Source organism: Osmerus eperlanus, unplaced genomic scaffold, assembly GCF_963692335.1.
Source record: "Osmerus eperlanus unplaced genomic scaffold, fOsmEpe2.1 SCAFFOLD_440, whole genome shotgun sequence".
Classification (NCBI taxonomy): domain Eukaryota; kingdom Metazoa; phylum Chordata; class Actinopteri; order Osmeriformes; family Osmeridae; genus Osmerus; species Osmerus eperlanus.
The window spans coordinates 7,029-21,805 of NW_026911363.1; the positions used below are offsets into that span (position 1 = coordinate 7,029).

Sequence of the window (14,777 nt, forward strand, 5' to 3'; positions counted from 1 at the left end):
TAGTTGCTAGTATAGTCACTATGCAAATAAAATGGCGGTTACCTAATTACCCTTTAACGTCAAACATGCATTGCTGTGTATATCCTAAAGTGCATGAAAAAGTACTTTCCAGATTTCCTCAATTATTGCATGTGTTACACGGAATGGATTTAGATATTTAGAAGACATTTTATATAAGACAGAGTAAAGAGGAAATATATTTACATTATTTATTTAATGAAAAAAGTGATAAAACACCCAAAAAGTAATTGCTCCCTTAAACTTCAAAACCAAACGCTTCCTATAATATGTAAACATCAGTCTTCCACATCACTGTGAATGGATGTTAGCTCACATTTCTTTGCTTTGACTTTGGCTCGCACTATTGGCTTCCTTCCTAGGCTACCTTTGCGCCCTACTATGTGAGGTAAAATAAAACCGAGTTTAGGCTAGTTCTTGAAAGCATCGGCCTGAATAGCTTAATAGCGACAAACGTATCGGGGGGTCACCTACATTCTCCACTGGGCTACTCAACGTTGCCATGGATAAGAGCGTCGGCCAAGCGATTGGTCTTACGAACCTAATGTAAACCGACCGAATACATGAATAAATCATCATTAACGCAATAAAGTTCAAACACTTATATCACGCACTGCATGGGAACTCCTTTCTGGACCGTACTACCAGCGCTGTGGGAATATCCTACCCAGACCAAGCCTCAGGTTTGCGCTCATTGAGTTCTCAGTCTACAGGTGTTCACAATTCAGTCAATCAGGTTGGTTCTGGAAAAGTAGCCTAATTTATGAAACATTTTTAACAAACATGCGTATTCAACATAACGCTTAACACATATAATCAAATCAATGAAGACTTTTTTTAAAGCAAATTATTTGTCAGAGAAATACTACAGGGTTGAGAAACACAAGCCATAGAGGTTAACGACACCAATAATTATTAAATAAGAAAGACCGAATATCAAAACATGAAAATAAACTTCCAAGTCACGGATCCAATAAAATGTTCACTGTGCCGAATAAATTGCATTATAATGTAGGCTATAGCCTATACTAAACTTGGTTTACTGAGAATATTTACATTTCTGAAAGCATTGTGGATTAACCTCTTACCTGAGTAGGCTAATGCTCTACGTCTCCAAAAAAACGATTCTCCGGTTGAACAAGCGTGTCATCGAAATAACTTTCACGTATGAGTGTGATGACTCGCTCGTTCGAATGAAATCAACTCGAAAATCAACAAGCGTTCTGACGAATAACGTGCCGCTTCAAAGCATAGGCTATATTTTGGAAGGTTCCCAACATGTATATTTTGGTAAATGGTTCACTCAACTAGCGCCACCGCTTCTGCAGCGGACAGTCACCGCAAATTAAATAGCCGACAGCATGATTTGGCCACATTGTTTGAACTATGGGCTGAAACATAAGACTGCACTCAACCTCTATAAACGTACTAGGTCTGTAAACACATTTCTTGCAAAAAATTATAATAACATAAAACCAGTCCTTCTGTATCAAAAATATATTACAAAAATGAATCCTTTATACATATACAGCCATGTATGGTTTTCCGTGTATTAATATATGGGAATTCAGTCATAGATTTTGCTTTAGCAGTTCGTCTGGTGGGTGATATTGGTGCACTCAGGAAGTCATGAAGAAACCTTATAAGTTACCTCATAGGCTGTCTTTCCCAAGTTACCCTGCCCATTTCTTGCACAACTGCACCTGTTTAGAGCCCCTGGTTAAAGAAGTAATGCAGGGAAGATGAGTATCACAGCAATGTGGCTAGGGTAGGATGATTTGGAAACTGACCACATAATTTAGAAGAGGCAGGTTCGGTTAATAGGTGGGACTCTGTGGTTATAGGCATACCGACTTAATTGTTTACTTCAGTAAATGACATTACATTACATTACATGGCATTTAGCAGACGCTCTTATCTAGAGCGACGTACAACGAACAAGGAGAGATACCGGACGGTAGTTTTGAATGCAGGACGGGTGTAGAGTGGGTTTCTTTAGGAGTGGGGTGATGTAGGCCCTCTTGAATGCTGAGGGAAAGCAGCCAGAGGACAGAGAGGAGTTAACAAGGGAGGTGACAAATGGATGTCAGGCGTGATTGGGGGTTTGAGGGGATGGGGTCTAGGGCACAAGTAGTAGGGCGGTAGGAGAGCAGGAGGTGAGACACATAATAATAATAACAATTCATCCATCCCAGGTAATTTCACAACCCCCGAGTGGCGAATAGGACCTGTTTGTGTGTCTGAGTCTCAAAGGATTAGGATAATTTGAAGAAAGAAGAAACAAGCGTGCAGACAAAACCCTGAAATACTCAGGCATGAATCAGAAGCAGGCCTTGGTCAGACATACATCGAAAGCTCTTAAGATGGTTATCAAATCTGAAAACACTTCTGCTAATCCCTGAGAATATTCAAGAAAACACATGACTAAACATGCAATCTTAGGAAAGAATCATTTTGTTCTGATTGCTGAAAAGTGGAATATTTTAGGAAGACTATTTGTCAGTGATCTGCGGGAATTGCACTGGTACCTAAAAAGGTTACTTCAATATTTTGGCCCTGTCCTGCTGCTTATTACAATTTTTGGATCTGGAGAGAAGATATGCTCAGTAAATCCATGATCCAAAAGCCAGTTTCAATAAAATATCTCTCTGCTGGCACTTTGATGAATGTCACCATGGAGAGAAAAAAAGTTTAAAAAGACAAATGTATTCAAGTGAATGAACATGACTCACAAATAAGATCAATATCATCATATCCCAAAAGATTAGTTTTATTGTGACTTGAGGTTTTCCAAACATATCTGAATTCACAAAATGCATGTACATATATCAATAAAATAAATAAAAATTGACATTCTGAAACACAAGAATAGGCTGTAAATTAATGGCATAAATGAGAACACTATTCTGAAAGATTGTGTCTATATATGCAAAAGCTCTCCAACATGAATACACCATTTTGATAACAAGTGCTTGTTATGGGATATTTCCAGTTAGCTTCCATTTAACAACTGAAGAGCAGCCAATTAGACGAGCCTCATGGACAAACGAAAGACGAATTCAGTCTGCCAATGGTCACAGGTCATCCCTCAGCAGAGAGATCGGAGACTGGGAAATGCAGTCTTGTAATGCAAGTCCATCTGGAAAATGGTGGTATATACTTTTGACGTTCTCGGCACGCCGACTTCTCAACCTGTGATTACTCCCGAGGGCCAGGCATGATGAGGAATGGTGATGGAAACCCCCCCTCCCCACACATACACACACACACACATACATACACACACACAAAAACACACACACACACAATCGCACAGAACATATCCCAAACTAAAAAGACCTGCAGACGCGATCATTCGTTAGCACGGTAGCCTGCTTGTGCCGTCTATTCAGTACAGGAGAGCACGGTCTCTGGGGTTAGCGGCTGACGGAAGACAGACAGGGACATCAATGGCAGGTTATTGGCCAGAAGGGCTCCGCAGTACTCCCCCAGGGGTAGGTGGTGGCAGCCCTTAGCTGGGAGAGGGGGCTGGGTTGACCAGATATTGGTTGGACGGGGACTTGCAGCTGGGGAGGGAGGCAGACCTGGGAGCCCCATGGGGTTGACACAGGGGGGGCGTAGCCTCTACCTGGGAGAGAGGAATGAGCAGCTTTGTTAAGCAAATGTTTTTTAACTACCCAGTGCAAATAGAGCAGGATATTTAAACGAGCTACAGAGTAACCAAAGCCACCACTGTTACTGACAAACATGTTTTCTTCGACATGTCGGGGCTGGTGTAGCCCTCAGCATGTGGTTTAAAGTAATGTCAATGACATGCGCTTTCCCCACAGGTTTTCAAGGTGAATGCTGCTCTGCAAGTAGAAAACTGTATGAATTCTGTACATGTGTGTTCTTGTGTGTGTGTGTGTGTTTGTATGTGTATGTGTATGTGTGTGCATGTGAGAACCTGTGTGTGTGCACGTTAAAGTGTGTCTGTGTGAAAGTGTGTGTGTGTTTGCACATGCCTGTGCTCGTGTGTCGAGTGTGTGGTGAGTGTGAGTTTGAATACCGGGCTGGCACCAGGCATCCCCATTCTGCCTTCATCTGTTTTTGGTGAATCAGACTGATCGGTGAACTCTGTGGAGATCTGCTTCAGACAGTGGAAACTCCTCCTATAGAAGGAACACAGACAGTCAGACAGACAGACACATCAGTGTACATCAGCACACAATCTCCCTGTTAGCGTACGGTTTGTAATTCAAAGGTGCATCTCCAAAACAGACAGCTAAAACCTGAAGACAAAGGAAAAGAAGAATAAATGATGAACAGGCCTAAAAAATATGTACCCTTGACCATATCAGAATTATAGTACATTCTGTACACTGATAATACTACTACTACGACTACTAATAATAAGAACAATAACAATAATAATGGCGGCACGGATGGTGCAGTGGGTAGCACTGCCGCCTCACAGCGAATCCCTGTCAGCCGGGGCCTCTCTGTGCGGAGTTTGCATGTTTTCCCCGTGTCTGCGTGGGTTGCCTCCGGATACTCCGGCTTCCTTCCGCAGTCCAAAGACATGCAGGTTAGGCTGATTGGAGTCTAAATTGCCCGTAGGTATGAGTGTGTGAGTGAATGGTGTGTGTGCCCTGAGATGGACTGGCGACATGTCCAGGGTGTATTCCTGCCTTTCGCCCAATGTATGCTGGGATAGGCTCCAGCCCCCCTGCGACCCTGTTCAGGATAAGTGGGTTCAGATAATGAATGAATGAATGAATGAATAATTAGAGCAGTTAAAAGTGAAATGAAATCAATATTTGTTTCTATCTAAAAAGTAGTCACATGTTACTTTTATTTAATTAAATATTTCTCTGTAAAAAAATCTTTTTTTGAAAATGAATATTTGGAGATTTCAACTTTGCTCTCTTCTACTGACAGTGCCTAAGATTTTTGTACAGTACTGTATACTGAATGTCAAGTGTATGTGATGTGTCAGTCAGCCCAGCTCAAAGCTTCCATCATCCGTGTGCATTGTATTGCATGTGTCACATCTGCACCAACTGCATTTTTCTTCAAATAGGAGAGCCCCTTTTTTCCCCCACAGAGCCACAGTCTGCATCAGGCCTGGACTTGAACACCAGGAGGGTGCACACCTCTATTGTATAAGTAGACAAGTTTGCTTTGTCAATCTTTATCTCTTTTTTGAATTAACCCTATCCCCCTTGGCCCCTTGTGGTTAAGTTGTCAACGTTTCAAATTATTGGTGCTTTGCTAGGGAGAACACCTCATCAGCCTCTTATTTGCAAAGCAGGCCAATAAAATGTCTGCCTCCCCCTGGCCACGCTCATGGTTTTCAACACTCACCTAGCCACAGACTCAGACACTAAAAGGCATATTCTAAAAATCCTTGATACCATTTCTCTACATCAAAAAATAATGTTCCAATATAAGACTAAAATATACATTTCAGAAGTTGCATGAATAAACATGCAACTTCTTTTAAAGTTTGTTTAGCAAATTATTCGATGAAGACATATTTATGGAACCAAATATCCCACCTGGTTAGGAAGCTATGGCTGTTTTCTGACTAATGTTGATGTTTATTTCGTAATCCATCCAGCCATTTTAAAGAAAATTATATTTTTGCTATACCAAAGCACATGCTATCTTGAACTACTTCTTATTGTTGCGTAAATGCATTGCTAGGCCAATTTCAGTGATGTAAAACATGGCAAGCTTCTTGTGTGGGGTTTCCTTCCCTTTCCGACAAAGTGTAATGTGTCATATTTAGGTGGCGGACAGTTTAGGAATATCGATGTGTGAATGAATATACAGACATGCATAATCACAGAATTTGGACTTGCTATAAATAAACCTGTAATTGTTGGCTCTGGTTAACCTAATTATGAAATCAAATTAAATTTTTAATGTGATGCAGATTAGTTAGAAAGCATTACGGAGAGTAATCTTGTTTGGCTTGTTTGGCCTAAACAAACCTAAATAAACTGCCTGGTCCTGTTCGAAGCTTGGTGACTCACCTGCGGATGTTCTTCACATCTTTCTGGTTGTTGAAGGTTCGGAGTGGGGACCGCTGGTTGACCAGATGGATGGGTGGTTCCTTGGCCAGGTGGTTGGTGTCAGAGGTCATTAGAGAAGCCCTGAAGTGGATACGGGAAGGCTGCATCATGGGTACTTTCAGCTGGGCGTGGCCATACTGTACATTTGTGTTTGTGTGTGTGTATGTGTGTATGTACCTGCAGTAAGGTATGCTTATACTGTACAGGAGTGTGGGTGCATGTGTGTGTGCGTGTGTGTGTGAGTGTGTGCGTTACGACCCGGTCTAGCGTCAGGTCGTGATAGGGTAAAGGACAGATAAATGGAATGCAGAATGCGGAGTGGGAATGAAACAACGTTACAAAAGGCCGACAAGTAACTCCGTTCCTGTCTGCCTAAACAAACCTAAATAAACCTCAGTTAATCTTCAAAAGATTTTCGGGCTCAGCGTGTAGCCAACCCCCGCACGGAGATCAGGTCTCCTACCAGGATTGCTTTCAAAAATAATAACGGAAAAATAATAATAGGACGTAACAGTGTGTGGGTGCGTTTGTGTACCTGCAGCAGGGTATGGCAATACTGTACAGGTGTGTGTTTATCTGCAGGGTGTGTGTTGGCATACTCTCTCCTAAGCCTACTGTTGGGAGAGAGCAGACGCACCTTGCATTAGTGAATCAGCCCAGGGGCTTAGAGCTGTGCTCCGCCCCACACCGCGGGCCTGAGAGCAGGAGCACACATGCCGAGAGAGAGAGAGATGGAGGGAAACCAACACGGCTCAGAAGCTGGCCGGCTGAGAAGAGCGGACACCCCAGGGTTGTCACGCGGCCTGAGATAGTTTGGTTATGCTGTACGGGGGGACATGTGCGTGCCTGCACGGGAGTGTGTTTTTATGGAGCGTGCGTCTGCTCACAGCTGTGCCTGCAGCTCCAGCACCACGCTCTCCAGCTCCTGCTTGTGCAGGTGGCTCTGGCCCTGGAGCTCCTTCAGCTGCAAGCCCAGGCTCCTCTTCTCTGTCTCCAGCCCCTTCAGCTGGGACTCCCGCAGCTGAACCAGCTCCTCCAGGTAACCCTGAGCCACGCAGCCACAGAGACACATCAGCACGCAGGAGAGAGAGAAAGGCAGCACAGCGCAGATGAGGAGGGAGATGGGCAGATGGTATAGCACACAGGAGAGAGAGGGATAGAGACAGATGGTAGAGCACACAGCAGAGAGAAATAAATACATATAATTTAGCACACAGGAGAGGGAGAGATAGAGACAAAGGGTATAACACACAGGAGAGAGATAGAGACAGATGGTATAGCACCCCGGCTAGGGAGAGATAAAGACAGATGGTATAGCACAGAGGAGAGAGGGATAGAGACAGATGGTATAGCACACAGGAGAGAGATAGAGACAGAAGGTATAGCACACAGGAGAGGGAGATAGAGACAGATGGTATAGCACACAGGAGAGAGAGATAGAGACAGATGGTATAGCACAGAGGAGAGAGAGGGATAGAGACATATAGTATAGCACAAAGACAGCCGAGTAGAGAGTGATAATCTGAGCAGAAATCCACATTTTCAAAAACATTCACATGGGCCACTAGCTGAGGACAGTGACAAAAAAATTGGTTTTACTTTTTGGCTATTGAAACCGGGGCTAATCACGTTTTAAGCCAATCTTAAACATGTCCTAAACCTCTGCTCCATCACCTTTTGGGCGTAGGCGATCTTAAACCTATACGCCATCACCTTTGGGGCGTAGACAATCTTAAACCTCTGCTCCATCACCTTGTGGGTGTAGCCGAGCTTTAACCTCTGCTCCATCACTTTTTTGGGCGTAGACGATCTTAAACCTTTTGGGCATAGACAATCTTAAACCTCTGCTGCATCACATCACCGTTTGCGCTAAGATGATCTAAAACCTTTGCTCCATCATCTTTTGGGTGTAGGCAATCACCTTTTGGGCGTAGACGATGTTAAACCTCTGCTCCATTATCTTTTGGGTGCAGACGATCTTAAACCTGTGCTCCATCACCTTTTGGGCGTAGATGATGTTAAACCTCGGCTCCATTATCGTTTGGGCGTTGATGATCTTAAACCTGTGCTCCATCACCTTTTGGGCGTAGACGATCTTAAACCTCTGCTCCATCACTTTTTGGGCATAGGCGATCACCTTTTGGGTGAAGACAATCTTAAACATTTGCTCCATCACCTTTTGGGCGTAGACAATCTTAAACCTGTGCTCCATCACCTTTTGGGCGTAGACGATCTTAAACCTCTGCTCCATCTTGCGGCACTTGCTGCTCCAGCTCTCCTCGCGGGGGACCAGGGGGAGGAAGGGAGGTTCAGAGGTGCTGTCATCGCTGGTGCTGCTGCCCACACTACACCGGTCTTCTTCATCACTCAGGTACTCGTAGCTGCACAGAAACACCGGAGAAATCTTGAGCAGCGCCAAGGGGGCCTCTCATGTAAGAAAATATCTCAAATATCTAAGAAAGAAGCCTGCACCTAGTATGGTGCCCTCACCTCTGTGTGAACTTCAGATAGGGTGTGTAGTCAATCATCGGCACAGACTTTCCATCCAGCACTTCTCCTTTGAGGCAGAAGCTGGGAAGAGATTGAGCATCGTGTGATTTAACCCTTTAAAGTCTGAGATCACAAATATGTGATCAGAATGTTCTTAACTGAACATTCCAATGTTGATATAAGAATCACTACTGGGAAATGAGTTCTAGAACACTGACTAAGAATTTTGATTAAGAAAATCCAAAAAACCTACTCTTCAAATATTTAAGCCAAGCTAGGGAGAGAAAGAGAGACTGCATTATGCACATCATGCATGATACTGCAACATAAAACCAACTGCCCTCTGGCATTACAGTCGTCTGGACCTGACCTTGCAGTGTAATAGGGTGGTTTACATCCATGACGTGGCAGCCTGTAGCTTGGGTGGTTAAGGTACATGACTGGGACCCGGAAGGTTGCTGATTCAAACCCCGGTGTCAGCACCATAAGATCCACACGGGCCCTTGAGTAAGGCCCTTAACCCTGCATTGCTCTAGGAGGGATTGTCCCCTGCTTAGTCTAATCAACTGTTAGTTGCTTTGGATAAAATAAATACCTAATTATTATGTCCAAACCTGAAGTCTCCTCGGGCAGCCCTGAGAGATATGTTGGTAAATAAATATGAGCAAAGTGGAGATGAAGGATGAAATCAGGGGAAATAAAAAACCCTTAAAAACTATCAAACCCCTGCAGGAGAAAAAAATATAATACTAATGTGCATTCAGGATGAACTCCTGGACAATTTTGTGAGGTGAAAATTTAGCAAAAAGAAGCACAGCAAGTTAAAAATGTGATAGAACATAGCACAAAAAAATTAGTTTTTTTCTAATCTAATTGCAAGTGGAACATCTTATAATTAATGGTAATTAGTGTTGACTGTCTTTGGTTGAGGCATGGATGGTGCAGTGGGTAGCACTGCCACCTCACAGCAAGGAGGTCCTGGGTTCGAATCCCAGTCGGCCGGGGCCTCTCTGTGCGGAGTTTGCATGTTCTCCCCGTGTCTGCGTGGGTTTCCTCCGGGTACTCCGGTTTCCTCCCACAGTCCAAAGACATGCATGTTAGGCTGATTGGATAGTCTAAAATTGCCCATAGGTATGAGTGTGTGAGTGAATGATGTGTGTGCCCTGCGATGGACTGGCGACCTGTCCAGGGTGTATTCCTGCCTTTCGGCCAATATATGCTGGGATAGGCTCCAGCCCCCCTGCGACCCTGTTCAGGATAAGCAGGTTCAGATAATGGATGGATGTCTATGGTTGACATTCAACACTAATAGGAAGCAACCACTCATTAATTTGAAATATCTTTCAAGGTATTCTTAGGTGGATGTAATACCACCATTCTGAATGAGTCAAACGACAGCGTGCCCCAAAGAAGCTGCAGTCTGCCAGGTTTCCACCAGAGGGACTGATGTCCTCAAGCCACAAGTCACACAACAATACACATTGAGGAAGAAAGCAAGCTTTTCATCGCCGGTACTGTTGGCTCACGTAAGTCCTCTGTGGGAAAAGAACTACTGTACACAAGCAATGAGTAGTCTTCTCACAGAGTGGTTTAGCAAGTCATAGCCTGCCAGCTGTTACTGCATTGAACAGGTCCGTTAGCCCTGAGGGTCAGAATGCTGCTCCAGAACAGGCTGGCTAAAAAGAGCAGAACGCAGTGCCAAAATGGAGTCTGTTTAAGCAGCTCCAGGACACTGCTAACAGAGACAGCTGAACAATTCCATGTCAACTGACATTACAAGTGCAGGATATTTGGATGGAAAAGCCCAATACAGTTACAAAATAGAGAGTGATAACAGTTATTTCCTCCTGAGTGTTATAAAAGCATATGTCAGTCTTTTATGTAGCTGTATTGGACTTGACCAGTAAATTATCCTGCAGTTGTAATGTAGCTTACCGTGGAAAAGCCCAGCTAGTGTCTGTGTGTGTGTGCGTGCGCTCGTGCATGCATTCATGTGAGTGTGAATATGTACTGTACGTGAAAGTGTGTGGGTTCATGTGTGTGCATGTACATGTGCTGTATGTGAGAGAGTGTGTTTGTGTGTAAGCGGGTAAAAAAAGTAAGTGGGTGAGGGAGAGTGTGTGCGTGTGTGTGTATAAGGGAGTGAGGAAGTGTGTGTACATGTTTGTGTTTGTGAGAGAGCGTGTGTGTGTGTGTGTGAGTGTGTGCATGTGTGTTGTGTGTATGAGAGTGTGTACATGTTTGTGCACGTGTGAGAGTGTGTGCATGTGTGTGTGTGTGTCAGTGTGTTTGAATCTCTCACCTGAAGTCTATGGCACTGAGGCCGATCAGCATGCCAGTGAGCACTGTGGACTCTTCCCGAAGCATGATGGCACCGTCATCATAGAACCTTCTGGAACAGACAGAGGGCACTTCTCAGAGCGGACAAGGGAAAAGCACCAGCATGACGCCAGCTACAGAACAACCTTAGCTGCCACAGAAGTGTCTGTCTGATTCTTCCACTATAACTATAACCCATCCATAAAACCTGACCCCCACCAGCATGGCTAATAGGTAAATACGTAGGTGAGTTTCACATCCACACTTTATTTTCCCTTTTGAGAATATTTTGTGTGGCTTATTGTTGTGTCAAACATAGCGTCATGTTGCTGACCTGGTCGTTCGCGAGTCCCTCAGGGCTGCAGCGATATATTCAGACAGCCGCTTCTCCATCAGAGCCACTCGAACCCACGCCCGGCCCTGCAGCGAGAAGGGGGACGTCACACACACACACTGCAGACGTCACACACACACACACACACCAGAGACTCCGTGTGCTGCCTCCCTGCCGTCTCCGTGTTACTCTGCTGTTGCTTTCCAGCACCGCTATAAACGTACAGAGTAATAGACTCCAGTGCACCCCCATGTCCTGAAAAAACATCCACACAGTGGTACACTACACGACACAAGGTCTCCAAGCCCTCACAAAATGCCACAGTGGTATTCTACATGGCACAGAGGCCCCAAGTCCTCATGAGCTGGTATTTTTCATGTGTTAGCCTAGCGGCCATGCCCTCCATCCCTTTAAAGCAGCACAGAATTCAGCTGCTCGCTCAGTCTCGTCCCTCCCTCCGCACTCCCGCACTCTTCCCTTCAAACCTGTGACCTTTACACCTCAGAGCTGCTTCTTTACAGTACATGTCGTTCACACACCTATAATAAATGCGCCCTCCCCCTCCCAGCACCAGTGGGCATCACCATAGAACCCCAGGGCCTGTTCTTGGGGATTAGTCTATGATGTCACCATGCCATTACAATGACACAGTGTGCCTGGGATAAGGCCACACTATGTCTGGGGCCTGGCTGCCAGGGGGTGGGAAGGGGCGCCCTGGATCTGGCTTTGCGTGGATCCGGCCTCAGGCTGGGCGCTTGCCTTGGCGCGTGACGTGCTGATGTTCTCCATGTTCTCGATGCTGCCGATGCAGTTGTTGGCACCTTGTCGCAGGCCAGGCGGATGTAGTCCCAGAAGCTGCGCTGACCGTCATAGCTAAACCATATTCCAGGACCTGGTCCAAAACAACAACCAAGCTCAGTACTTTTACATATGCCATTCAGCTCTTTGAAAACAAATTCATATTCGATTTAATGCTACTTTCTTAAATAACACAGTATACATACAGTGGGCTCCAGACTTCTTGCCACCCTTGATAAATATGCGCTAAATACTGTAACCTAAAAATAATACCGTGATTGAAGTAGTGTGCTTTATTATGATTGAATGGATTCAACCAGTCTTAAAAAAGATTTTAAAGCCAAAAAACAGGTTTTACAATTATTGGCACCCCTGTTTTTTTTACTTTGCAGAACATGGATGTCTCAGCCTCTTTCCTCAGCCAAATTTCTTGCTACTTTGAGGAATTCATTATGTCATAGATAACTAGTACCCCTGGATCACTGGCAGCAAAACATCCTAAAAACAGCAATGACCCACCGCCATATTTGACAGTAGGTATGAGGTGCTTCTCCTTGCATACATACCTCTTTTGCTGCCAAACATGCTGATGGCGTTTACTGATGGTGGCCAAAAAGTTCAATTTGGGTTCACATCTGAGCATAGCACTCTACTCATAATTCCAATTTATTGTGTTTCTTTTACTTTTTCTCTTTGTTAAACCCTTCAAAGAGTTTGCTGGTATGGAGGTGGCTATTATGGTTGTTTTTGAGACTTGAACCCTAGATGCAACCAATGTCTGTGATTCCATTACCAGACTTGTGACAGTAAATTACCATCTGACTCTTTTCAACTGACAGTTCTTTGGTTTTGCCCATGGTGATGGATGACAAAGGGTTTATACCTAAGTGAAACAAAGTAACAGAATGACACAATATAGTTCCTTTAGACTGAGATTAACGTAAGTAAAAATATATTGGAAATTCAAGTTTGTTAGATTTTATTTACAGTAATTGTATAATTTTGATACCCATGGTTTTCAGAAAAGATTTGATGACTTAATAAAAAAACCATTGAAACATGAGATTAAATGTATTGATTATAAGTATTGTTTTCCTAACATGACATAAACATTATATTATTACATTATAGCATTTGCCAGAGCGACGTACGGACAATCCTCCCCTGGAGCAATGCAGGGTTAAGGGCCTTGCTCAAGGTCCCAACGGCTGTGTGGATCTTATTGTGGCTACACCAGGGATCGAACCACCAACCTTGTCCCAGTGTCCCAGTCATTTACCTTAACCACTGTCTGTCTTGGGCAAGTTAGTCATACTTATAGGCACCCAGGCCAAGCCACAATATTTGTACATGAACCGATGCATGCTGAGATGTTATTTGCTTAAAAAGTAAATATACATTCCTTGCGCTGTGTCCTTCACTGCAGTAAGCGTAGGAAGCTGATATGATGTTCTTGCACTTGTGCTATTGTTGTTGGCAAACCTGGGTCAAATACTTAATTGTTTTGGATTCAAATAATTTTATACGCTTTACTGAGCCTGTCTGGTGTATTGGAACTTATGAAGTTCTCTCAAAAAGGGCAAACCCTGTGTTCTGGTCCTTTTATTTGGCTCAATTGCACCAGGCAAGATTAATCTAGCTCAGAAATATTTGAATCCAAAACTATTATGAATTTGACACAGGCCTGTTCCCCAGCTTACAACTAGAGTTTTAGAAAATACAGAGGAACTGAGCACTTCTTTGCCTCGCCTTGGCTGTATAGGTGAGAGTTCAGATCCCACATTACCTCTGAAGCGGTGGCTAAGGATGTGCTCCAAGATGGCGGCGAAATTGACAAACTCCTCGGACGAGTCATCGATGGGTTCGGCGGTATACTTCTCCAGGAGCGTCTTCACAGAGAACCTTCCAGAAACAAGAGACAAAGAGACCTCTGTGACAGAGGCATGTGTTCTCTCTGCCCACCTTCAACGTGGGCAGGCCAATTTACATGGAGTACAACACCGCCCTCGCTTCACCATGCTGATGGTCAACATCAGTGTCATCAGGGAGAGGCCGCGGGGCTTGCAGGTTTTTGGGTTTGGCCCCTAAAAAGAGAGACACCAGCTAACCTGCTAGAACGTGGACACATGCAGAAAACTGTTTGACACCATGGCCAGTGCTTATTTAACTAAGGATGTTGGAACAATGCCATAAAGTTGAGTGATGTCATTACCATTTGCCTTGTGTACAACAATGTGTCCTTCAGCCATTCAATAGTGCTCCTAAGACAACAACACAATTGCTCCACTGTACCTCTCCCTGGCTGCCACTGTCCATTTACAGCCAACACACAATCTATCGCAGGGCTTCTGCATAGTTCGCATCTCGGTTTTCGACCAACGCACTGCATTGCATAAAAAGCCGCATTCCTTGTAACTGACGCCAGGATCCATTTCGGTTTGTAGCTGCAGTTTGGAATACCCAGTGATCTGGAATTCATTGTAAGTGGTAGGTGTACTGAGTACTACAAACAAGAGGTCACAAAAACTCATAGTGAAGTGAACTTGTATGATCTGGCCTCCGCTGATGTCATGGACCTCTAATTTCAAAGTGCTGAACAGGGCATAGCTACAGTATCAGTGCTGAACAGGGCATAACTACAGTATCAGTGTTGAACGGGGCAGAACTACAGTATCAGTGTTGAACGGGGCAGAACTACAGTATCAGTGCTGAACAGGGCATAACTACAGTATCAGTGTTGAACAGGGCAGAACTACAGT

The 14,777-nt window shown here is 44.3% G+C and overlaps 1 pseudogene; it reads right to left on the minus strand.

Annotated features, from left to right (window-relative positions):
• Positions 1–1,969: 1,969 nt before the first annotated feature.
• LOC134015958 (RUN domain-containing protein 3A-like) lies at positions 1,970–14,381 on the minus strand (annotated as a pseudogene).
• Positions 14,382–14,777: the final 396 nt, after the last annotated feature.